The sequence below is a fragment of the Hirundo rustica genome, chromosome 2 (genome assembly GCF_015227805.2).
Source record: "Hirundo rustica isolate bHirRus1 chromosome 2, bHirRus1.pri.v3, whole genome shotgun sequence".
Lineage (NCBI taxonomy): Eukaryota > Metazoa > Chordata > Aves > Passeriformes > Hirundinidae > Hirundo > Hirundo rustica.
Window position 1 is genome coordinate 49,994,125 of NC_053451.1, and position 26,035 is coordinate 50,020,159.

General features: G+C 40.3%; 1 protein-coding gene across 4 annotated transcripts in view; it reads right to left on the reverse strand.

Moving 5' to 3' along the window:
* The window catches only part of STARD13 (StAR related lipid transfer domain containing 13), a 288,035-nt gene that overhangs the window by 250,187 nt on the left and 11,813 nt on the right, over positions 1-26,035 (reverse strand). The window contains exons 1-2 of one of the 4 annotated variants that reach the window (XM_040056753.2): positions 10,403-10,425; positions 8,700-8,790 (exon numbers count right to left, since the gene is read on the reverse strand). The exons of 2 other annotated variants lie outside the window; for them this stretch is intronic. The gene's annotated coding sequence lies outside the window, so the exon portion shown is untranslated. Of the gene's footprint in view, positions 1-8,699; positions 8,791-10,402; positions 10,426-26,035 lie in introns of those variants that run through there. One more of the 4 variants, XM_040056755.2, reaches the window with a different exon arrangement.

Below are 26,035 nucleotides of genomic sequence, written 5' to 3' on the forward strand. Positions count from 1 at the left end.
TTTTTTTTTTTTTTTTTTTGTTTTTTTTGTTTTTTTGTTTTTTTTTTTCTGTTTAGCTCTTCTCTATTCAAAATTGTTTACCAACAAAAAATTATCTTTCACAGCCTACAAGCGTCTTCCAAAATTGTACATATCCCTCTAAGAAATCACTGCTGAACCTGTAACACTGACTAGCAGCCAAAAGCAGTTATTTTGGCATTTCACAGGGTCAGAAACTGGTATGGTCTGGTTTTGTATGGTTCATAACGCCTTAAAATGAAAGAAATTAAGTTCTTTAAATTTATTTCCCTCTCTGAAAAAGAAAAACATATCACTGTCTTGGGTGCTTTCATGACAACGTATCAGTTCATATTAATTTCAGTTTTAAGCATTATTATCCACAATCTGCATATAAGGAATTGGATGTTTGCATCTGCTGTGACCACACAGGCAGTAGAAGAGTTGTAAGCTGGAATCAAAATTTCTCTATCGCTAAAGCACTGTCTTAATCACTTTGCATCTTCCATCTGTAAAAAATGTTTTATTTACTAATCATCATGATTGAATTTTACACAAAGAACATAAGAGACTGAGGCTTCATCAGGCATCGTGACTGAAGATCAGCACTTGTTCTAATAGGATGAACTCTTCTTGCTAATATTGTTTATGAAAAAGAGTTGCATTTCATTAGAAATATGTACGCTTTTTCCCCTGAACTGGGTTCTCTTAAACAGGGATAAACAAATAATCTTAAGTAACCCCCTGCATCCCTCCAAGCTTCTGATTTTCCCATAATCTAATAAATTCCTCCAACAGCTCCAACATTCTTCAGTAACTCCTTAGTGCAGTGCTTCTGCTTCAAGCTTCCTTTACAGCAATGCATTCAATTTCAAGTCCTGGTCCTGATCCTCAAAATAATATTGATGCCTTGACTTTTGCTTCAGCACCCTCTGACCTTGCCACCTGTGGCTACGGCCAACGCAGGGGTGAAAGCCTGGTGCAGGGGAAGAGAAGCCCCAGCAGCCACCAGGAGCTACTGCACTCATTCCAGGAGAAACCACATAAAAATACATTTCTCTTGCTGCTTTTTGAGCAAAGTATAGAGAGAAAAATAACTCACAGCACAACTGGTGTTTGGGATAAGACCTGCCTCAGTTGGTCTGAAACCAGCCAGTCCAGAGCGTGGGAAGCAGCCTTAGCTTCTGAACCCTGCCCAAGTACATTAATCTTGCTCACAAGACCTGATTGTTTCTGATACCTAAGCCAGCTGGTTGAATACCTGAAAGAAAAAAAACAGGTAAATTCAACTGCCTAAACATATAGGCTTCTAACGTCCTTTGAGATGTCCTAAACTAACCCACTTCGCCTTCAGCTGGCAGCTCAGAGAGGAGTGAATCTCCTCCAACTCCTCTGACATACCTACTGTGTGGATGTCTAGGACAGCAGGGCATCTCAGGGGCAATGCTTGGCACCTGCAGGTAGTCATTTGTTTAAGCAGATGAATTGTACTTTCAGATTTCTTAGTAGGCTGTTCAAAGAATTGAACTTCAGGTGCTTAATTTTGACGACTAACTTAGGTTTCTTAGTTGAGAGCCTTAATCTCTCCTTTTCCTGTACAAAAAACCTACATTCTTAGTGTGTGCACCTCGATTCAGCTGGCGTAAGTACTGCATTGATTCCAAAAAAATGTGTGTGTTAGTCTCCTGGTTGAGCAAAGAAGCTGCTGTAGGAAGCCAAACTGATAAAAATTGCCAGCAGGTCCCTGCTGCTTAAGGACCTGCTTCTGTGCTCCAGTACATTATAAGGGAAACTTTCAAGGCTAGATCAGAACATACTCAGAAAACAAACAAGAACAAGCACTTTAGTGCCAGGTTTGTGGCACTTCAGCTCCCCAGGTTTGCACTCCTATCAGTCTTATAAAGTTTCCGCAGTGTTTTGGCTACATGCTACATTTCTCAGCTGAAATTCCCTGCTTAATGCAAGACTGGTAAACAGCTTGAATAGGCAGGGCTTTGATTTATGAACTGCATCAATATGGTAATGAGCATGTTGGCTGGGCAATTAGTTTTAAATTGTATAAGCTCACACTAGCTCTTGTTATTATGAGTACAAAGGTTTGTCAGAGTACCTCTGAGTTCAGTATTTCAGAATCCTCTGGTGTCTTTATGCCTATTAGACCAGAACTGAAGCAAATTAGAGCCTCTGCTACACCACCTGAATCTAATACCACTAAACCATGCACATGAAAATATCAGCAGCAAATAGATGAAATAAATGCATCAATTTAAAATGCTACTTTGCATGCCTTCCCAGTCCAAGATGGGCTTTGATCTCCAGCAATGTCTTTATCACCCTCTCTAATCAGTGTCTGTAATGAATAATAAAGAAATGGTGACCCTACAATAAACGTCAATTATGCTGCAGGGCAGCCCCTCCTCTCAACATCTGCTGGGTCCATGAGATATAAACGGGCAGCAAGGGAGGACTGTGTCAGCTGCAATGAAGATCAGTTATTTCAGAGGGAGCAAAAGTTATTTTAGAGGAAACTCCTGCAATCCTTTATCTGTATGTGCAGAAAGGCCAAAATGAATCTCGTTCAAACAATTTTGGTCAAGCAACACTTTTTGGTACAACGATTCTTCCCTCAAAACCAACATCTTTTTGATTGATAACCCATGCATTTTTGTTTAATGAAAAGGCTAAAACAAAAATAACATTTATGTTGGGAGATATTTACTCCTTTTGATTAATTTTCAAAGCTTTCAGAAGTGGTTGAGCATAAAGTGATGAGTACTTCAATATTTTCAGCCTATCTCTTGATCTCCCATGTGATTTTTTTAGATTATATTATTAAGTATTTAAAGAATTTAGTTAATTTGGCTCAGAATCTCATAGTTCTTTCAAATTCTTCTGTTTGGGGGGTAAGCTTTGTTTTGTATTTTTTTCCCAGATAAACCAGGCAAAGGCAAAACATCCAGCAATACTTAATGACACCTGCTTTAGAGATGCTCAAAGTTTTATTTAGGTACAAAAGGGAAGTGATTCTTAAGCCAAGGTGCATATTTGAGGCTTGAATAGCTATTTTGAACAAATTCCCTGTTTGCCTTTCTGCTTTTAGGCTATTTCTTCTCCTGTTATTTGAGATCTTTCAATAATTACAGTCATCTGTTTTCCAGTCTCTGTTCTTTAATTCCAAGTTTCTACTTAGTCTGACTTCTTGTTTCCCTTGCTAAATTAAAGGGATTTATGGTATCAGATGTTCCTTCCCCATAGAAGGGCTCACTTTTTATAAAATAACAGCTCTCCTTTTTTTATAGACTCAAATATTTCAAGTGGTTTGACAAATGTAGTCTAAAAATACCTAAACTAGCTCTAAGCCTACTAGCCTAGGTCTCACAAATAATGAAGCAGTGGAGCTGTGGCACACTGCTGTGATACACCTTTTTTGGAGGGATAGCCAAAGAGTAACTCAGGTTTTTACATCATACCTGCAGTAACAGTATGCCAAGTTCAGAGGTCATTTTTTAAGCTGTTCCCTGAAGCCTTCATAAAATTGGCTTCTTATGCCATTTTATGAGACTTCCTCAGATTTTCTCCACCTGTGACATCTTTTCTCTATGCAGACTGAAACTGCCTGAGGTGTTTCCACATGACTTTTTGGAACAAAGTGGCAAATAAGCACCCCATCATGAAAAATTATGCAATCCACTAGCGAATGCTCCCAGAAATTTTAAAGGGTCTGCTACACCTGAAGTCTAGTTCACAAATAAAGAAGAGCTGTATTTTTTTTAATTTTCAAAAAAAAGGTGTTTTGGAATAGAGAAAAATAACTGAAACACTTCATATGCAGTCCAACAGCTATACAAAGCAAAAGGGCAGGATTGTTATTTCTTAACTTTTTCTAGTTTTCCTTTCTTATATAAGCCATTTCTTTCCAAGCTTTAAAAATAAAAACAAAAGATAAGTAGAAATCTTAATCAAAGGGGATGTCAATTGCCTGGCAGGATGAGGCTCACAAAAACATGAAATTTATTTAATCTGATTTCCATGGAAACATGGTATTGATGCAAATTCTGTTACTGAGTCCCTTAAACAAGAAAAATGGTTATGTCCTGGTTCCACACAGCATAAAAATATTAAATCAAATGATCAAATGATTAAATCAAACACCCTCCCCTGGCCAGGCAAGGGCCTCTGCAACTTTATTCAAATAAATGAATCTCTGACAGAGATGGTGTGTTTCACCTTAATTTTTATGAGTAAAAAGTTTTGTGTTAACGTAAGAGATTTTCTTTCCTTCAGAATGCTGTAAGTAATTAATTCAGATATTAGAGAGTAGCAAAATGAGTCATTTCTCCCCCTTGTGACAAGAAAAAAAGACTAGTTGCTTTGACTGAGTTTTAGAAGTACCACAAATTCAGTTTCAACCTTCTTTCATTAAAAATGCGAGTGTGTTCATCCGTGCATATTGCATGTACTTTTACATTGACTCTCTTATGACTGAGGATGCCTGTGCCACCTTAGTGGCAGTGAAAGATCAATGAAGCTCAGACACTGTAAATCACACCAGTCTAAAGTGTTAGTATATATTTGTAATGCTAGATGTAAAGTATTATTTTAACACTGAGGAATAACCACCACATTGGTAATCTTTTTTTACAGTATTTAAAGTTTTAAAGGTATAAAAAGAAGTAAGTATTTTATGATTTTATTATCTCTCTGCTCAAATAAACAGTAGAACAAATGCTCTAAGTTTAAGCACCTGCCTAATGCTCCAAACAGTTTAAGGCTAAAGTCTTTGATGTTTTTATTGCTAAATATATAAGGAAGCTTGATCTTCAAAAAGCTATTGGCCTTTCCTTTCGTAAAATGTGAGCCACTTCTAAAGTGTGTCTCTCCAAAGGGAAAATGTGTCTGGCAGTAAACACTCTGATTTCAAAATTTCAAGCTCTCTCTGGCTGTTTTTTAATATGTCTGCATCCCCACTGTTCTTAAAAGAAGCTTAAAAATGATGAAATACTATAACTAATGTAGCTTTGGCTCCCCAAGCCAAAGTGATGACAGGGCAAAGGAGCTGTATGAAACACAGACTTCCCTGCACACCTCATCCAGTCATAAATTGCAAACCACCCGCAGCAGGCAGAGTGGCCATGACAAGGAACCAGCAATGTCACTGCCTCTGGCCACCCACACCAGGGCACTTACTGCTGACAGGTTTTTCTCTGCCACCTCCCTCCCTCTTTAAACTGCAGTAAATGAGCAGTTTTTATGCTTTTTGCTGGTGGGGGAACATGGAATTGGTCTTGTTCATCTTTCATCGCCAGAAGTTATGTGAACACGTGGCAGTGCCTGCAGCCACAAAGGTGCCATGTATTATTAACCACAGGGCTGCATTGCTTTAGTCAAGCCACACTTTGCAAGATGATGCCCAAACACAATGAGGAGCAGAGTTACTGTTAGTCTTTCCTGGGGAAAAACAGAGCCCTGTGTAGAAACAAAGCAAGGATGCACAGTAAGGAGAAAATTAGCTATGTCACTTCCCAAAAAATATGTCTTCAAGGCTTCAACAAGCCCTGGAAGAACCATGCTCTGAGCTCAATAAATAGACTGTGTGATAACAAACAAATGGAAAAATGAAGATTTGTAATAATTTAAAATTTCAGTTGCTCCAGCAGACAAAAATTAACTACCTTGATCAGAGTCAGATTGTGTATAAATATAGAGAAAATTGTAACACCACTCTAAAATTGCTTATATTCACAGCTTAACATACTTATTAACCTTTTCCCATTGCACTTTAGCATATTTATATTCTTAAAACATAACGTCTCATATGCTAATGGAATATTCGCACATACGCAAATCCTCAGGCAATGACTCTGCTTATTAGACAACCTGGGATGTGTTTGCTACAATGCACTACTGTCATCCCTTTAAATCATTGGGAAGGCTGTCATGATTTTATATTCCTAGGAATTTCCATTGCAGTGAGAGATTGACAAGTATCAGACTGAACTGCTTGACAGACCCTCACCTTGCTCCCACTGAAAATGTATATTACCGTATAGATTTTAGTGACTTCTTCCCACCATTCTGTAGCCTGGCATTTCCTGCTGCACCCTGCACATGATACAGGCAACGAAGGACATGGCAATACAGGAAGGGCAATGGTGAAACAAGACATGTTAATCTTTGACTGTGTGCTGTGATAAGTAATTAACGTTGCTTCTGTGTGAGTTATTTACATCTAATTGTGTAATTTTGCAAGAGGTTCAGTTTCCCTTTAATTTGGATGCAGTATCTACCTGGCAACATTATACTTTTAGTAAATTCTTGTCATAGATGACCTTCAGCTAAGTAAAGAAATGTTAACTTGCATAAACAATTCCAAAGATATTTGAAACCCTAAATAAACACCATACCTGTGAGGGTACAGGCAAGTAGAAGGGTTTTATGAGCTTCTGCCTGAAATACTGTTGAGTTTTCTCTTCTCAGAGCAAGAGGCAGTGTGCCATAGAGTTTACCTGCTATGTGTTTACTGCTAGAAAGCCCCCTTACTACACCCCACTTCCCTGCACAATGTAGGGAAAGCAGCAGTGTCCACCATTCATTTGCATTCTTCAGGCTGAAGAATTGTTAGTACTGTGTGTGTCCAAAATAAGTCCCTTGGTTATGAGCCCCAACCTATGCAAGTCAGATAAAATACTGGGACTACTAACTTCCAGGATTTGTTTCTTGAGAGAGTTTTTATGTAATGGTGTCAGTCAAATAGCGTATATGAAAGCAATTCTTCAGAGACAGTGTAGATACTACTGCAGAAATGCCTACCGGACTGTGAAAATTCTATTTTAAAGATATTAAAAAGACGACGAGGAGGGTTCCCTCAAGCATGTGTACTCTGTTCATACATGGCCACTGCAATTAGTATAAATTAGTATAAAAAGTATAAATAAATAAACACCATTTTATCTCAAATTAACATTTGTGTGGCAAGATTTCAGTTTACTCTGACAGGTACTTAAAGAACTGGTGATTAAAGAAATAAAATTATTCTAATTTCAAGACTTTTGAATTCTCTGTTTCCACCTCTTTCAAGAAAACTTGATAGCTTTATTTTGCACAACATTTTCCATATGGGAGTGTGCCTCACTAATGCATATTTGAGGAGTTTGTGACAAACAGAAGCACACAAGTGAAGATAAGTAGTCACATGTTTGTGTGCCTCTTGTTATGAATTCAGCAATGCTGAGTGCTTCTCACTCTGTAACGGTATGAGACTTAGCAATTTCAAAACACTAGGTGCTTCTACACTTCACCAGAAACAGTGGCTAAACTAAATGCCTTCAGTTTTTTTCCCCTCTCCCAAAAGATAATGTGAGAAATCCACTGCCATAGAAGCGCAGAGGAACTTAGAACTGTCTGTGGCCTGCAGAACTGGCTGGAACAGCAGAGGTAAACTGACCACTAGTGATGCAGAGAAACCCCTTCAGGTTTCCTTTGTCCTTTTTATGTCAAACACCTTGGTGCTCCTGATGTTTCCCTTCTCTTGGTGGACGCTCTGCAATGAATGAGCCTTTGCAAGCAGGGACAGGACTCTCTGTGCAGCATTGGTTGGGCAGCTAGGAGGGAGCTGCCCATGGCCCATGACTGCCACCAGCTCTAGAAAAAGCTCTCAGGGCAGCCCAGAGCCAGGCAGGAGGCAGCTCAGGCACAGCTGTTTTCAGCAGGCCAAGCTGCTTGACTCTGGAGGTTCCTGGATCATGGATTTGTAAACTTGCTGAACATGAACAGCATCTGTTATTAGGTGTCTCTGTCCAGACTTGAAAAGGGAGCAGAAAGTCGAAAGGAAAGGACGCAAGGATGGAATTGTCTAGTGGGCATTGTTCACATGGATTGAGACAAGGGCTTGCTTTCACAGAAAGTTGGAAATGCCTTAGATTTAGGTTAAGGTTGATATTTTGGAGCTATATATTACTTTAAGTGATCTGGCACAGGTCAGAGAATGAGTGAACTCATGCTCTGTTACATGTGGAGCCATAACCCAGCCCATCTTAGAAAGACTATGAGCCTCAGTGTCACCAAAAAACTGCAAAAAATAGATAAGTGGGAGCAAGGAGCAGGGCCTGGGACATTCTCTTTCCAGGGAGATTCTTATCATGACAGGCCAAAGACCCCAGTACCTTGCTCACTAGATTAATTAAAAAAAAAAATAAAAAAAAAAATTAGGAACTAGAGTATTTGACCTATTATAATGGTTTGGTTTGCTTTGCTTTGGTTTTCTCACAGTTTTTTTTCTCAGTTCTCACAGTTTCTCACAGTATTAAAAAAGAATTTTTAAATAAATCTCTGTAAATCTCATCTTCCTTTCAGAGTAGTGTTTGTTGCTGGCAGGAGGATTGTGCCATGCCAGAGGATGTTGAAGCCTGGTGGCTGATGGACTTTCCTGAGAAGTATCAGCAGTGTTTTAGACAGTGGGTCTAGAAAGCAAACGTTCCAGCTCCTGGGCAATGAGAAGCCTCTTCTGCTGGTGCCATTAGAGCATCATTTCTTCTCAGTTCATGAATGTCATTAAGCAGAAGATCGGCTCTAAGGAAAGAAGGTCCTGCTTTATTCCCAGCCTGGGCTGCTCTCAGCAGAGGTCACTGTGTGGGTCTAGCCGTGAGATGGGGACAGATGGACTAAAGCACTGGGAGCCACCGGCCCCAAGTCTTGGCACTCACCAGGCCCAGGTGTCCATGCCAGGCAGGCCAGCAGGTCTGCTTTCACATGTAAACCAGAAAGGAAGCCAGTGAACAGGCAGCAGTGGTGAACCTGGGGATCAAAAGCAAGGACGTGTAGGAGCTCAGTTAATTGGTGCTTAAAGCACTTAAAGCAGAAATTCAGAAATTAAGATCTGATGTGAAGATGATTCAGAAGCAACACACTGGTTTTTGCTGGCCTGCATAGAGAGCTTCCCTATTAAAGGGAGCTAAACATTTGTCAGTGCCAGAGGGCTTTTATAGCAGGAGAGTTGCTTTAGCCCCAAAATGGTGTTTTCTAACAATGCCCTGTCTCCCAGTAGGGGAACACCAAAGCTGACTCAGAGAACTCTGAGCTGAGACTCTGCCCAGAGGAATAATACCAATCATCCAAACCACTCTCATATCTCCCCCGTCAGTTTACTAAAAGCATCATATCTGTGGTTGGATCTGTGGCTTAAAAAATGCAGCCTAAGGCAGGATTTTTTTTGCTGCTATGTCAATCCATTAAAAGATCCAGAATGTGTTTAAGAGTAGGCTGATGTGGATTAAAAAAAAATCAGTCAAATTCTCAAAATATTGTTCTTGCTTTCTCTGGATAACATCTCACAGAAAGACATGCTTCACACGACATGATTTTAAAGTGATGAAATCTTTGATACTTCACTGCCTCTTTTTGTGACTCTTCCTTTGGCTCAAAGGAGTTGTGCCAATATAAAAAAATGTTATTTATATTGTGGTAGAGCCAGGACGCCACATAAAGAACCTGTTCTTTACTGTGTGAAGTGCAGTAAATTCACAGGAATGAGTCCCTGCCCAAGGAACCCACAGCCTATAACTCCGAACATGGCACGGCACAAAGAACTATGGGAAGCACAAACGACCATAGAGAAGGCAGATCGTGAGGGGCATAAATAAACACAGATATTGGCCAGCAAGCCCCTAGAGGCTCATGAGGCTGGCTGAAGGCTTTAGAAATACTGATACATGACAAAATGCTAATTTTATGGTCACATCCGGGATAATTTTTAAAAAAGCATTTAAAGCGTTTTAAAGCATTACTGAGTTGTACCTCAGTACTAAAGACATGAGGATATTTGGGGGGGGTTTGGCCCTTCTAAATTCAAGTGGAATCAGGAAGCAAAGTATAATTTCAAAATATAAATGAAAATGTTTTCCGTGATCTTGTGGAAATACCATTCAGCTAGTTACTGCCCTATGTTTCTTCATGCATTTTGACTTAGGTGAGATTTGGATCATTTAACTCATTCAAACTACTTCAGCCACCTAAAATAACTATTTGCAAAGTTTTGATAGGTGAATGCAACCCCACAGATTGCTGTTATGTATTTAATATCATTCTTTCTTTTAAGTGGATTTTCAATCTATTTTGAAGAGTAAAAAAATCTTATTCTCAGCCAGAAATTAATTAAAACCCATTCATTCAAATGAAGATAATTCCATCTACTCCAGGACATTTTCTATGTTAGTTTTGCTTTTCCAAGATTCCATAAAGTTCTCAACAAAATAAGTATCACAATTATGGAGGAAAGACCACAGAGGAAACAAAAGAAGAAAAGGCTGTGTACGTAATTTCTAGAACATTTTGCACCTTAAAACTTCTGAAATGAAATATTACATCAAATTTAAAGACAAAAACCTGTACATTTTACACCTCATCTTACCTAATGTGTTACTAGAAACAGGAGTGAATTTTATCCTCAGAGTATCTTGTGAAGTAATTCTCAGTCTGTCACCATGTTTACCCTTAAAAGAAAAAAAAAAAAAGAAAACAAAAAAAAGAAAAAAAAAAAAATTCTGGAAAACTGCTCTCCAGAGAGATGCAGCTTGTTTTGGCAAAAGATGTCCTCACCAAGCTTCTTTTACTACCTTAACATAAAACAATTTCCTTAGTGAAATAAACTGCATCATCAAAGAGAACAGTTTGCTGTAATAACTGAATCTAGAATTTCTTCCATGAGAAATCTCCTGTTCAGAGATATTCTTTTTCTCCATTAGCTACTCAGCTCTTACTTACTGAAGTTATTAAAGACAGCTTTTCAGATGATACCACAACAAAGAGCAACAACAACAACAACAAAGGATTAAACACAGTGGTTTGCTCAAAATGACTGGCTGAATCAGAGCAAAACAGATTGCTGAGGTGTGTCTTCTGCTGAGGCTCAGAGAGTCTTGGTTAGGCATCTTTGTGGCTTTGTTGTCTAGTTGCATTTTGTTAAAGTTGATTAATATAACTATATTTTATAGATATAAAAACAATACATAGCAATATTTCAGACTTTTTACAAAAAGTGTCACTGCTGCATTATTCATTGTATTGACTAGTGCATACAGGGAATTAATCCATTTGAGCTGCAAAATAAAATTAGATGTGAGGAGATGGGATGGAATGAAAATTAAAGCTATTCAAAGTCTATTTATTAAAAAATTCTTTTTTAATACTGTGAGAAACTGTGAGAACTGAGAAAAAAAACTGAAAACCAAAGCAAAGCAAAGCAAAGCAAACCATTAGAATAGGTGTCAAATACTCTAGGTCCTCTTTTTTTTTTTTTTTTTTTTTTTTTTTTTTTTTTTTTTTTTTTTTTTTTTTTTTTAATTTATCTAGGGAGGCATTTTGCCAGCATTAATAAAATGCCTTTTCTGAAATAAAAGAACTAATTTTAGAAGAAAGTATTTTTTATTATGAATTCTTTCAGAAATTCCTGTTTTGAAGAAGTTAACTAAGTTGCTCCCACCCTGATCTGCAGCAAAATATACTTGGAAATGTTGTCTTGCAAAGTCTAATCTATGATTTCTAGTATTCACCAGCTCAAACCTTAGAGAAAATAGTCTGTGCTCTAGAACATTTACAAAATTTATAGAGAAGCATTTAAAACAAAATTTTAAATATTATGACTTCTATCACAGGTACTGGATGGAAAACCTGAGGCTGGTAGATGGCAATTTCAGTTTTAATTAAGTTGTCTTGGAAGAGAAGTGTCAAGGAAAGCCTCAGAGAAGACAAAAGTGGGACTCCTCAATCCAAGCTTGGAAACAGGCCTTATTAGGCAGAATCTTTGTGACCAGTTTTCACTGTTTTTCTGAAAATAAGCTGCATATTAGAAGAGTCTGTCTCTCCCCAGGGATAGAAGAAGCAGCTTAGGATGACAATGGGTTATCTTTGCTGCCCAACTGAATCTCACCAGGACTGTCCAGACCAGAAGTACATGTTCCACCATGAGACACCAAAACTGATCTCCTGGGAGCTCTGGATTTAGCTTCATTCACATCACATTTAGCTTCATTCACATTAGTCACATCTCCATTTCTAGAGGGGACCAGCGCACTCCTCTGAGAAGCTTTGGCAATCAAAGTCTCAGTACCTCAGCGGGGACCTTTGAAGGATGTAGAGGTCCTACGGATGCCCCATCCCCAATTAATCTACAGATGCTGTAGTTTTGGGATCAGTCAATCAAACTTGTTAATGGGACAATTGCCATTAAAAAAAAAAATCCATTTAAAAATTGCCATTAAAAATATCGGGCAGAGCATATACAGCAATACTGGCAGAAAGAAGTGCTGCCTTACTCATTATTTTCTCATGCTTCTGGTGGAGTGAATAAATCAACTCTGAACATTGTTTAGGAAACTGGTGTAGACTGCCTAAAATAACTTGCTCATTGATGACCTATAAATCCAACTTAAATCTCACACTGACCTTTTCTCTGAGTAGCTTTTTCATAAGTAGATGATTAAGTGATTGGAAATGGCTGAAAATGAAGGCACTCAGCTTGCAAAAGGGCAGACCAATGTCTCTGTTGCATCCACAAGTCCTGGTATTTTTCAAAGTTGGAGACACCAGCTGAAACTGGGCTGTTTCCTGAACAAACTGATTCAACAACTTAAACACAAACCCTCGCAAGTTAGTGGAGAGACACCTTGTTTGTTTTTTTTTTTAAAGAAAGTTTAAAGCTCATACTTCCCATGCTGTGCTCAGCTCTCAGACTGGGTCTCTTATTTTTCCCCTACTGTATAAATATTAATAGGGTGGAATTCCCATTAATGACAGTACTGCATTACTATTTGTGATGTCACAGAAACCTTACTTTTTACCTGACAGAAGCTCATCAGAATTGCAAAGAACTAACTCTGTTCTTGTGCAGCAACAGACCGTAGACACCATTTTGACAGACCTACCATACTATGTATATAAACTTCAAAACATTTAATGAAAAAATAACTGTATATTTCTTGCTGTTAGCCTTTGAATATTGCCTCTATTTTTAATCTCCAGAAGCTCAGATTTTTACCATGCTCCAAAAATAGCACAGTAGATTGAAACACCAGAAAATACATAAAAAGAGCCACTTTTAACTGACAAGAACCATCAGCAGGGCCACCTGGTCACACTGCAGTGGTAATAAATTGGTTCCTGCATCTACTACCCATTTCCACTACCTTGCCTGCCAGATTATTACATATGCAGAGAAACCTTCTGCTGAGAGATATACACTTCAATTTCAGCCCATGACCTCATATTTCACCTTATTGCTAGAGATTCAGACCTAGTTCTGTGTTCTACCCTTAGGTACTTGTACACTGTAATTAAATCCTATCTCACCTGCTCCTTTTTCACGGCCCAACATGTTAAGGTCTTGGAGCCATTTCTTCAGAAAATATATTCTCCTGTCTCCTAAATGAGCCTTGTTCCCTGGACCCCTTCCAAGTTTTCCTTAGGGAATGCACCAAATTACAAATCTCTTGAAAGATTTAGAGGTCCAGCGGGGTTTCACGTGGTGCAATAATTGGGGGAGATTGGCCTTAAAGGATATGGCTGGGCAGGTTAAAGTCAATGGAAGTTCAGCGTGTGGAGAGATTAGAGGATCAAGGCTTGGTAGCCTGAATGCAGTATGCGACTAAAAAATGTTAGTATGGATTCAGATAACAATGTCTGTTCAAATCCTAAATCTAGGCCTGACTTTCATTCTTTGGAGTGCATTGAAATACCTGTGTAAATAGCTGTGGGTGTGGGGCAGCCCAGGGAAGAATTGCAATGTGCTCCAAGTGGAGTGCAGCTGGAGAGAGACACCTGAGTGTCGCTCTAAGATGCTGCAGGGACAGAGGACAGTAGGAGTCTCAACCCCAGATTCTGGGGTGAGGCAGCAAGGTAGGACCAGCTATGGAAACTCCTGCATTCCCATCCTGTCTGGAATCAGGGTCAGGATGCTGCCTGAAGTCACCCGACCCTGTCCTCCAAAACTGCTGGCAAGTAAGAGACAGGGATTAGACCTGGAGGGTCAGCACCCCCACCTCCTTACCCAAAACCTCCTCCTCCCCACCCTCCACGCTCCGGTAGTGCAGGGGATCTGCTCCCCAGTTGTAGGATATGGGGTTGTTATTGTAAAAGTGTTTCAGGCTTATGATCACCAGAAGGCTCCATGGGAAAGGCACAGCTCCAGGATGCGATGGAAGTCGGTTGAGAGGCACTTAGGAGGAGGAGACAGTTGGAAGTGAGATTGTGATTGGCTGGAGGAACATGTGGACAGCGTATGAGCAGAATGGTGATTGGATGGTAGAAGGCGTGGACAGCAGCCCTGCAGCTGGGCCAGCCAATGGGTGCCCTTCTTTCTGCGGAGGTTATGCCTCAGTTGGGTTCCAGTTATGGCGGGTGGAGATTAAAGGTATAAAAAGGGTGCAATTTCTACAATAAATAGATCTCCTTCAGATGTATAAAGGGGTCGGTTTGTTCCCCATTGCTATGCCCAGTCAGGTCACCATCCATCCATCCATCCATCCATCCATCCATCCATCCCACTTGACCGGCCTTGAGTCACAGGTCTGTGCCACCACAGCTATCATAAAACACTTACAGAAGATGGCTGAATGCAACAAATCCATCACATAAATAAACCATAAGTGTAATTTGCCCTGAAAGTGAAAGAAATGCTCTGTTTAACGATGCCCGGTTGTGCAATGATTGCAGTGAGCGCAGTGACAGTCACAATGATGAACTGTGTTCCTCTGAATAGCCTCTCAATAATAGCTGTGTGACAACTCATAAATGACATTTCTCATATACAACACCTGATAATGTCAGCTTCACTACACTAATACACTCATTGCTCTAATATCTCAGTCTTTCAGCTGGAGAATGCTGCCTGCCTAAAAACCAAAGCAAATTTTGTGCTGTTTATCAGAAGACAATCCCATGGAAAATGGGATTGTCCTTTCTATGTCACAGGATAGTCCTTATCCCAACAGATAATAAAAGAGATTAAATAAAAATAAGGGTAGGAAAATAGATCACAGTATTTGCCCATTTATCCCACATAAATGGGTTTAATAAAAAAAGCTTTTTTAAAAAAGCACCATGGAAAATCTTCTAGGGGGAAGGTCAGGAATTTCTGAAACATTCAAAGGCGCTTCCTGTAAGAATTGGACTCCTAGGGCTAGACATCACATTTGCAAAAACTGGGGAGCTCCATGAATATTACATATCAAAAGCAGGACTGTTCCTTAACATCGTCCTGTGCATATTCCATTAAGAATCCTTAAAAAATATTTCTGCTAAGGATCCCTATAAAATATGCATCAAATCTAGTATTTTGTGCCTCAGCCCTGCCCCCTTTATGAAATTCCCCATCCACAGAGCAGCTAGTCTTGCTTAGTCTTTATCTTTCAAATGTGTACTTGAACTCTGAGAATCTCTCCTTCCTTCTACCTTTTATTCTACTTTCTGTGGTTTTTATTGCATCTCCTTCCTTTATATTATAGGTGGGATGAAGAAATACAGTCTAATTCAATACCAGGAGAGTATTTCTTCCTAGAACCCCTACTGAAATGCTGATCATTTACTTGTGGTCTCTCATACTTGGCAACCAGCCAACAACACTTTGATTTTTAAAATGTTAAGGGAAAAAATTCAGATAATGAAACTAAGTCCAATTAGAGGGACTAATGTCAAAGGGTTGATGTCTTTGCAAAGGATTAAAATGTGCACAACACCAGAAGTGGCCTTATTTCAATGTTTTAGACAAAGTGGAATAGAACTGCTGAAATCTTCCACACAAGTGACAGCTTTTTGCCTTTGCAGCCTTCGTGGTTGTTTTTCTTGCAGCACAACCACAGACGACAGACTCTATAAATCTGTGGTGAGAAATGGACCTTGTCTGAAGGAGCTTGCAACTTAAACATGCAAAACAAGAGGTAAGAAAAACAGAGTCAGAAAAGTCAGGTGACAGGTATGTGATAAAGGCAGCAGATCCAGGTCCTGTTCCCGTTTGGTTTCAATCAAATATTCCAAACAGGGAAATGGCAAATTAAGGCAACCAAAGTCATCATCACTATATCTAAAAGGTGCTGATCTCCAACTGAAGATTTTTTTCATTATTCAATTGAGTTTTAAACAGGCCAGGAACAGGCACTGCAAGGCTCCTACCTTTGCCAAACCCAGCAGTACATTTTAGGAAGACCAGACTAGGTTACAGCCCAAGCTGCTGCTGAATCCACCTCACTGCCACCTCCTTAGTCCTTTGCTGCGCTCTCCAGCGTAAATGAAGGATTAAAAAGGAGAGCATAATTGCATGCTGGATTGATGTAAATCCTTCTCCTCTGATTTTCTAAAACTACATTTTCATTTTTGTTTGTCAAAAGATTTAATGTTTAATTAATCTGTTTTAGCAGACAAGAAGATGTGTTCTAGCAAAAAGCTCCTTCCGTGTATGTATGGTCTGTTCAAATAACCTTTTTCCCAACTTCTCTGCAATCAGAAGATTTGAATTCTAATGCAAAATTTTCATGCTAGAACCTGATCATATCCCAGAGCTACGATTCTGAGTGGCATCAGTCCATGGTATCTGACAGTATTTGCCAAAAACATGTCAGGACTCCCCTATAGTTCAAATCACCCCATAAATTCTACACTTACACAACATTGGTGACCTCATACCCAAGGCATGCCTTAATGATCAAGCAAGTGGAAACGTTCAGTAAATACATTGAATGTTTGACATTGTTATCAGTGGGTGTTCCCTTGGTCTCTTGTGAAACAATCCCAAGATTAATGCAAGGCCAAGAAGTGTCAGCCAAGTGAAAACCTTAAATTTTAGTTAAGAAATTTAAATAGACAACAGCAGTTTTCCTGTGTTCAAATTCAGCAAAACAGTTCTTAAATAAATATTGGGGAAAAAAACCCAAAAAACTGAATTTTCTCAACAGTGAGTTATTTGTGTTGCTTTGACTGATTTTCTTTTAAGTCATTGCTTCTGACATTGTGAAGCTGGAGGAAGTACGCCAGTCTCAGGAGGAGTTCTGCGCAATGAAGTACTAAAAAGTCTGTACAAAAGTTTTTATAAAGTCCATGATAAAAATTAGGCTTGATACAGACAACTTTTTCAGCCTTTCAGCCTCTTTAAAACATGTCTTAGAAATATTCCTAGTGAAAAGAAGGTTGATTCCCTAAGCCAGAGCACAGTGTCTCCTCTACAGTGCACAAAAAACTTGGCTACTTCTACTGATTTCCGTGTCAGCAGAAGGCATTGACATGCAGTAGTAAAATAAAAGAGGGGAAAAGGAATAAAATCAAAAAGAAAAGCAGATTTTTCTTATTATTTTTCTTTCTCTGTGCTTCACTTTACAGGCTAAGTTGAATTTAAATACACATGGTTGTTTTTGCACACTGGGCATCCAGTGCCATCTAACCTCAGACCTGTGGGGCAGCCTCAGAGGAGTTGTGTGGAGTGCTGGCAGGGGGTCCATCCACAGGGCTCTGGTGCCCCAAGCAGCACATAAAAGAAACATTGAACAGCTTTGTGTTGCACCCACCATGCTCAGCATTCCTGATTATGAATCTGATTAGGCTGCTGAAGAGAATGTGACGCATCAAATGCTTTAAGTACGAAGGATATACAGGGCAAGGGTTGAGTTTAGAAGCTTTGTTTTAGTGTATCTTATATCAAAACAGAGACATAAGAGTCATTAAAAAACAGTCACATAGCTAAATTTATCAACAGCAAAAAACGCAAAACCGATTTCCCAACCCGCTGGCTGACACACAGTCACATGCATCACCTGGTTGCCTTTGTACTGAAATGATTTTCATCAAATAATTAACATTCATAAACTAAAGAACATAAATGGAGCACCCTAACTTGCAATGGCCTGAGCTGAAAAGAACTTACTGCCTAGGTCATAGAGGTACTTGGATGACCCTATAGGTTGGCTGTAATTGTGTTCAAGGTGGTGGTAAAAATGATGGATTGCAATCATATTTGTGTGCTACATTACTAAGTAATGAACTGCACTGTACTACATGTTTTGCCTCCAGGAACATCTACTTATATAATTCTTTTTAGTCATCTTTTTGCAGCAGAACATCATAGTTTGATAACCAACATCTTTAGTTTCAGGAGTTCAGAATTGTGCCAAATCTTTAGTGTCAATTACTGTGTGTAAAATGAAATATATATGGATTCTATGGACAAAAATTTAAAAATCCAGCATGAACAACATTAGCAGATGTTTTTCACTTTTGCTCCCTACCTCTGAATTCAAACTCTTGACATGTCAATGAGCACATTCACAAGGTGTGAGAGGAAAAGCAGGGCAGCATCCTCCCAACAGCATCCCTGTTCTCAGCTCCATCATGCCTTTTGCATGGTCTTGATGGCCTGACTTCCAACAGTGTCTGAATGCTTAAGGAAGTAGAAAATGATTTTAAGGGATTCACTAAGCACCTAAATGAATTAAGAGTGTCCCATGTGGTTGTCCACTTCAGGAATGGGCTTGCAAACTTTGGTGTGAGGAAAAGCTTTTCCTTAGGAAAAGAGCTGAGCCTGCATAAGAAATTAGTAGGCTGACATTTGATCGCTGGATCCCAAAGCACTGAAAAGGCCTTATGAGCTTCCTGATGCAGTTCTCTAAGGTATTGTCTTTATTCCTCATCAAAGATGAAGCTTATTTTCATTTTTATCATGTTCTTTTTCCAACTTAGGGACTTCACATGGATAACACATTATTTGAATAAATAATACCAGCAGTTATGTGATAGAGAATGCCACAGAAATTATTTTTAATGTGGGTAAAAGACTGTATTACAATAAACAGAAAATATGTTTATCCTATTACAGCTAATGCCAAGGATAAAATCCCCTGTGATTCCTCTGTGTGCACACAAACCAGATGCTGACAGGCCCAGCTGCAGACCCCATTTTACCAGTTTATCCAAGTCATCCTCAGTGAATAATTGCATCTTGTCTTGTTTCTAATCTAATTCCATCCATTATCCAAGATGGATAACTTCCAGGGATACACTATAGAGGCAGAAATGTCTGCAAAGCATAAAACCTGTGCAACTTTTTGATATATGTACTGCACAAACCTTCTGCCAGCCCTTCCTTCTGCCAGCCCTTCTTCCATTTGAGCAGGTCTGCACATGCAGGAAGAGGAAAATGAGAAGCATAAGTCACAGTCTGAATATCCAGTGTTTATGCATCCCACATGGCAAAAATGAGTGTATGGCAAAAATGAGTGTATGGCAAAAATCACTGATGCTGGTGATGGCATGCTGAGTCCACTGGTTATAGCATGAACTTACATATCTACCCACACTCTCTGCCCGTCCATACCTCTGTTTCTTGCCTCATGTTAGATGGGGAGCTTATTCACTCAGCTGTCACTTTTTTGTTGTGTGCCTGCATGGCAGCCAGAACAGGGGAGTCGAGGCTCAGAAAGGATGGCCTGTGCCAAAAGGCAGCCCATGTAAAAAAGACATGCATTAGGTCATTGTCTATATGAGGTAATGCAGCCTAGCAGGCTAAAACTGTCCAGTTCTGGTGGGTCAGAGGTCACCTCTCTCCAGCACTCTTTTTTCTCCATTTTTGGCCATACAGAGCCATCTGGGCACTTAAGTATATCCAAGCATGTTTTCAATAAATGCCCTCTATCACAGTGCCTCAAAATTCAACCCAGTGTTTTAATTGGGAAGTGTCTTCAATTGAAGAGAACCTGATAGAGCTAAAGGTAAGACAACTCCAGGAAAAGAGAGGAGTTCTCTTTTTCAAAGGTGTAAATCAGACTTTTAAGCTTACAGCCCCAAGGGAACTGCATGTCCTATCCATAAAACCAGATTAGATATGAAATTGGATGTTTGTTTAATTCAACAGCATTCATGTGCCTGGCTCATCATAAATCTTAATATGTAAATCATCCAACTACACGGATTTCAGCATGAGCAGATTTTCACACTGATTTCCATGCAGAAGACATTAGAGAATTCCTGATTTAGTCATTAGGACTCTTTTAGGGGATCTTTATAGGGGCAAAAATGTGTCTCCTGTTCTCAGTGGCCTCAGACCCTATAAGCTGAGGGTGGGATTCGGGACCACTTCAGGTGCAAGCCTGGGTACCAGTACAGACCCTGCTGCCCAATACCCAGCTGGGGCAGACATAGCTCTAAACTATGCCCATGCAGTGCTGGGGCCTTAAGTGCACGTTGTGTTTTGCATCCCTTGGGAGTCTTATTTGGGCATTAGGAACCTCTGTGCCAATTGCTGAATCACAGAAGGGCTCCAGCAGCCAGTGGCATCTAGGGCATCAAGCACATACACATCTCCATGCTTCAAGGAGGATCACACGGACAGAGGGAAATGGAAGACATCACCAACTCCGCTAATAGGTGGTCTGAGCTGCATATTTAACACAGAGTTTATCATGACAGTTGATGTATTTTAAGGTTGGATGCTGCCGAGCTCATTCATCTCACAGAAGGCGGCAGCATGATGGAGCATAAAAACACACCACTGACACTAAAGCAGACTGAAGTTAATTTAAAAACAAAGCTTAAACATCTGCTCCAAGAACCAGCTCTCTAGTGCATAGATGGGAGCACTAAAGTTTGAAACATTACAGAGTGTTTAACCAGTACCACACCAGCTGTTAGACGTTTTTGGCAATGGTGTAGATATTATCTGGCAAGTTCTCGTGAACAGCTGACAAGAATGAAGAGTGACATATAAGAAACAGAAAATGCCAGCCATATGGCATGAATATTATGCTAATGTTTCAGGTGTCAAGCAGTAGTTGCTTGTGTTTAATTTGAGTGAGCAAAATTTATATGGATTTTAATGATTACACGATGTTATACACAATTACATTTACATCCTCATATTGTTACAACTGTAATTTTGCCATTTAACAGTAATACACACTGAACTAAATTTCTCCACTTAGGAGCAATGCTGTTATCTTTATGACTTTAATAACACATCTCCACCTCACAGGTATCATGTTTATTCCTACAGTGCCACTGCAGTCAGTGAAGGAGCTGTGATCCAGCCTGCAAGGCACCGCTGGCTGATGCTGCAGCCTGAGGTCGTTCGGTAAATACCAACAGCCTAAAAGAAGTGCAGCAACCAGGCTTTTTATGGGTGTGTCTACACAAAAATAAACTGCCATGATTTGACCCCCAAACCTCTTTGTGCTGGTGTTGCATTTAGCGTGCATTTTCAGGAGGGAGTTCTCACGCCAGACTGCGTGTCTGAGCTTCAGACACTGAAGGGGAGCCCCACTGGCAGCTCAGCTCCGCCACATTTCCTGAAGGAACATGATGACAAGCTGCTTTGCAGACCACATGCCACATCAGAACTAGGTTTTTTCACTGAGAAGTGAAAGTAGCAAAGCCTGGTGCCATAAAATTGTGTCTTACTTGCTCTGCATCTCACCCTTAAAGAAGCTTAGATCAGACTCGTATCTCTGACAACAAAGGGAAGGAAAACCAGTCTGGGCTGCTGGACTGTCAAAAGCTGTCACACAAACAAGGCTTAAAAACGGCTGTGTGATGAAAGTGCTTTCATTTGATGATGCATTTTGGGCTGAGACTGCTTCTTGGTCAATGCATAGAGCAGCACGTGACATGTGTGACATGTGTGACATCTGTGCTGAGGCACAAGGGTGATGGTTGGACTGACTGTGAGGAAGGCCAGCACCACTTCTGTGTCTATGTTATAGAATGAATAAAAATGATAAAAATTAAATTAAAAAGAAGAAGCAAAAAAAAAAATAAAAATTAAAAGGATGGAGATTAATTAAACAGCAGCAAAGGTCCTACTAGGGATGGTATCACAGATTTCTAACTGTGACATTATTTGCATTCATGCAAAATGTTTAAGTGGTAAAAAAAAATCTCCTTATAAATATATTTGTGGGGCAGGTTTCCACCCCTTATGGCATTATATGGTGACTATGTCATACAGGTAATAATCATCATAGGCTGAAGTGTGTTGTGAAGGAAGGAATTGGACAGACACACAGAGCAAATTGTGGAGCACACCTAGGAAAGATGCAGGTGGGCTAGAAAGGCTGGACCCTCCCTGGTTCTGAGATGGAAAGAGGAATTCCTACATCTTGCAACCGCTCCTTGATGTATTTGTGATGCAGGTCATTGCTGTGTGCTCAAGCTCCCTGAAGATTAATTGAGTAGGTAGAAAATATCTGTGTGGTGCCTCCTGCAACAGTTGCAGGGTTGTTATTAAGTGGATGGAGGATATATTGGCTGGAGTGAGCACTTTCTGTCATGAAAGCTTCAAAAATTGGCTCAGATGTTGCAAGACAGACTATCTGCCTGGAGCTACAAGTTGTGCCATTCTCTTGTTGAGCTCCTCATTACAAAAGCCCGATGAAGGACAGGTTGCCCTCCACGTAACTTTGGCAGTGGTGCTGGTGTGATAATGTTTCTATTGCCCTTAGATGCAAGACACAATTTCCAGGTTCTTTGGGAGCAGCATCTTCTGCTGTTTCTAGCAGGCTTTGGAGTCCAGCCAGCATCAGAGTGTTCTGGAAGCTCTCATTGTAAGCCCAATAGAGCCCCTCAATTTACTACCTACTTGTCACACTAATGCCATCTCAACATGTCTGCCTGCCCTTGACTGCTGCACTGGTGCTCCTATGAGCAGTGTGAGGCCGAGCAGCTCTCAGTAGTTTTATTTCCTTGTTTTCCTAAAGGGCATAACCAAGTTTTTTCATAAGCATGGTCTTGCTTCTTCCTCTTTGAAAATCTTCAGACCAAGCCTGCATCCTATTTTTCTTCTCTATTTAGTTTTGCACTTCAAGGAGTGTTAGGATTACAACAATTTCAAAGCATTGTTCAGTGTATTATTCATATGAATCCAGGGCTGGTGCTAGTCCACACACCCATCTTTGAGGGTAAGCTCTGTGAACTGCGTTTTTATATGTAGAGAACAGCTCTGGTCATAATGCCAAGTGCAATAACAATTACAAAAAGAGAAAAAATGTTACCCTCCAATTATCCCCTAAGTACTGCAGAGGCAAAGCAAGGGCAGTGTTCGGGTAGAGCCAAAAGGGAGATCTAATCCTCATAAGTGGGGATAGGATTCAGCTGTCCCACAGTATGGCTCTGAGCTTTCAGTTTAGTACACTGTCAGTCTTGCACCGAAGATATCTTAGATCTGTGTATCTAAGATTACAATAATTTTAAATTACCTGTTTTATTTTGCTCTGAAGAGAGATGAAGCCATCTGGTCTCACTTTGGAGGTGACAACCAACAACTGCTGGTAGCGACAGCTATCAGCTCAGCAGTGAAAAAAACACTCTCTTCTCAGAGGATAACAAGTGACAGGGTGTGAGGAAACGGCCTCAAGTTGCACCAGGGGAGATTTAGATTGGATATGAGGAAAAAAATCTTCACAGAAAGGGTGGTCAGGCACTGGAACAGGCTGCCCAGGGAAGTGGTGGAATCTCCACCCCTGTAAGGCTCAAAAAAAAAAAAGTAGATGTGGCACTTGGATATGCGATTTAGTGGCAAACACAGTGGTGCTGGATTAACAGTTGGACTTGATGCTCTTAGAGGTCTTTTCCAAGCTTAATTCTATGATTCCACAGAAATAACGTAAGTTTAGTGGGAGTGCCACAGCAGCAGCAGTAGTGATGGGGCAGCTGCACGAGAGCAATGCAGCTGCAGCACCCAGTGGGTGAGGCAGAGATGCGTCTCCTCGGCAGAGTTGTGGAGAGGCAGGGAGGTTCCAGCTCCTTCACAGCCCCTGAAGAGGAGGACATGGGGAGGAATGGCAGACAGCAGAGTGTGAACGTGGGCAGGCAGGAGCCAGGGGACAGGAACACTGCTGGTCCCTGCCCTGGTGCTTGTCCTCAGGTTACAGTGGGTATTGCATTTCACATCTCCATGTTTCTCTTCATCCTTACACCTTTTGTTTGTGATCTTCTCAGAGTAGGACTGTCTCCTAATACATGTCTTTACAGTGACTTGCACTGTGAAGCCCTGATCTTGCTTGAGGCCTCTAGTCATGACTGTAATACAAATGATTAATTATCATCATAAAACAGGACACGACAAATCCAGAACTCCTGTCATAACTCAGGGATGAAGTGTCAGCAGCTCACAGACATGTGACAAGGTTGGAGAGACCACGAAGGGCCAGAAGAAGTGAATGCTCACAGAAAAGAGGAGGCGCTGAATGGCTTTTAAATATTTCTAATACGTGTCAGTGTTATATCCGTGGCAGTTCACAGCTGATTTCTTAATCAATGTCACCTCCTGACAATGGCCAAGAAAAGGATGGAGCCACAAATCACAGGTAGTCACCACAGTGCAGCAGCATGAAAACGTGCACACACAGTTGGTGTGTGCTCCCCATCCTCAGGCACTGAGCTGCCCACCAGGCTTCAGCAAAAGCATTTCTTTGTCCTTTTACTGATGCCTAGAGGCACTCACTTGTGTCTCCTCTCTTTTCTCCCTCTGTCCCATAGAGGAAAGCTGTGTGGGTACCTCATGCAGGGGATTTCGATAGTTCTGGAGACTCTCCCTTTCTCCTGTGAGTCAGCTCAGACATACACAAGGATCATCGGCCCGGGAACTGCTTTCCCAGCCGGCATTCCCAGGCAGCCTCTGGTCCATGGCTAAATTCCCTGACAGACCCCATCCGTTGCTTGAATCTGTACTTGAATCTGTACAAGTCAACAACATGCTTTACAAAAGCTGTCATCACTCTCAAGGGTTACACATTTTTTCAGTGTCCCCTAACCTGTAGAGGCAAGGAGTTTGGGAGACCCAGAGCGTAACAGGAAAGATCTGCTGCAGGAATGTGAGGACATGATGGTGAAAAACCAGGCAGTTCTGTCCATTCATAGCAAATCAAATAAGCATAGAAATATCTTTAAGCCATTTTATCTGGAAAGAAGCCATGCTCTCTTTTCAGCCACAGTGTGATGTTTAGAGAAAATGTAGCTTCAGTGAGCTGAATAACAGATGAAAAAGAAGCATGAGGGGAGAATCAAGCTGTATTTATGGAAAAATATTTTCTCCTTGATGAACTGAAGGATTTATGCTATTCCTTCCTGTAGCTTCCAGGCACCAATTCCCACTCTTCCTCCTTATTCCTGAGATTAGAACTTTAAAAGTATTTTTAAGTGTTTCAAAATAAATGTAGTCTTTAAAGCCTTCCCTGCTGTAGGCTGCTGAAGGCTATGCTGTCTGTCACATTGGTTTAATGGCTTACACAATCAGGAAAAGTCCATCTTGTTCCCAGTTATGACTGCATAGTAAGGAGCTTCTCTAGTGACTCCTGTTTGCCAGATGACATCATTTGTAGACAGACAATACAATGGAGGTTTTTTTCAGAATTTATCGTTGTTAAATTTTCCATTTGGTATTGAGTACTCTAAATGAAAGCAAGTTCATTATTCAATGACATTGCCAAAATCACAAATGCTATTGCAAGAAAGAAATCAATCCCAGGTTCAGGTGCTGGTGTATCGGCAGCACCAGAATAACTGCTCTCACTCCATCTTTGTGGAGTAAATTTCCATAATTAGGATGAGACTTGGGCCAAATAGCTTTGGCACAGATGACACAGTAAATCAGATGAACACAGAGAATTAAAACAATGAAGCAGGAAGGAGAAAAGCAGGAAGGGCTGAGAAGTGACATCAAATACCGAGATGTGAAACAGATGTGCTTGAACCTGAGCAAGGATACGCTTTGGGATAAATGAAACAGACAACAGCACATGAGGCAGTTTTTCCTGGAGAGCTACCCAGAAGTAAAGTGCTTTAAAGAAGAATTTGAATTCAGAGAATATGCCATAGTCAGCATAATAACACATGCATTAGGCACTGAGAGAGACCAGCGTAGAAAGTGATCCAGAGGAAGAAAAGGTGTTCAAGAAATTGGAAAACAAGACAGAAAGCAGAAGCTTTGAGAATGTATAGGAACCAGACTTTGGAAATCTGGACACTACCTGAAGGCAAAAAGCATGTTAGTCTTCATAAAAAAAAAGTAATTATAATA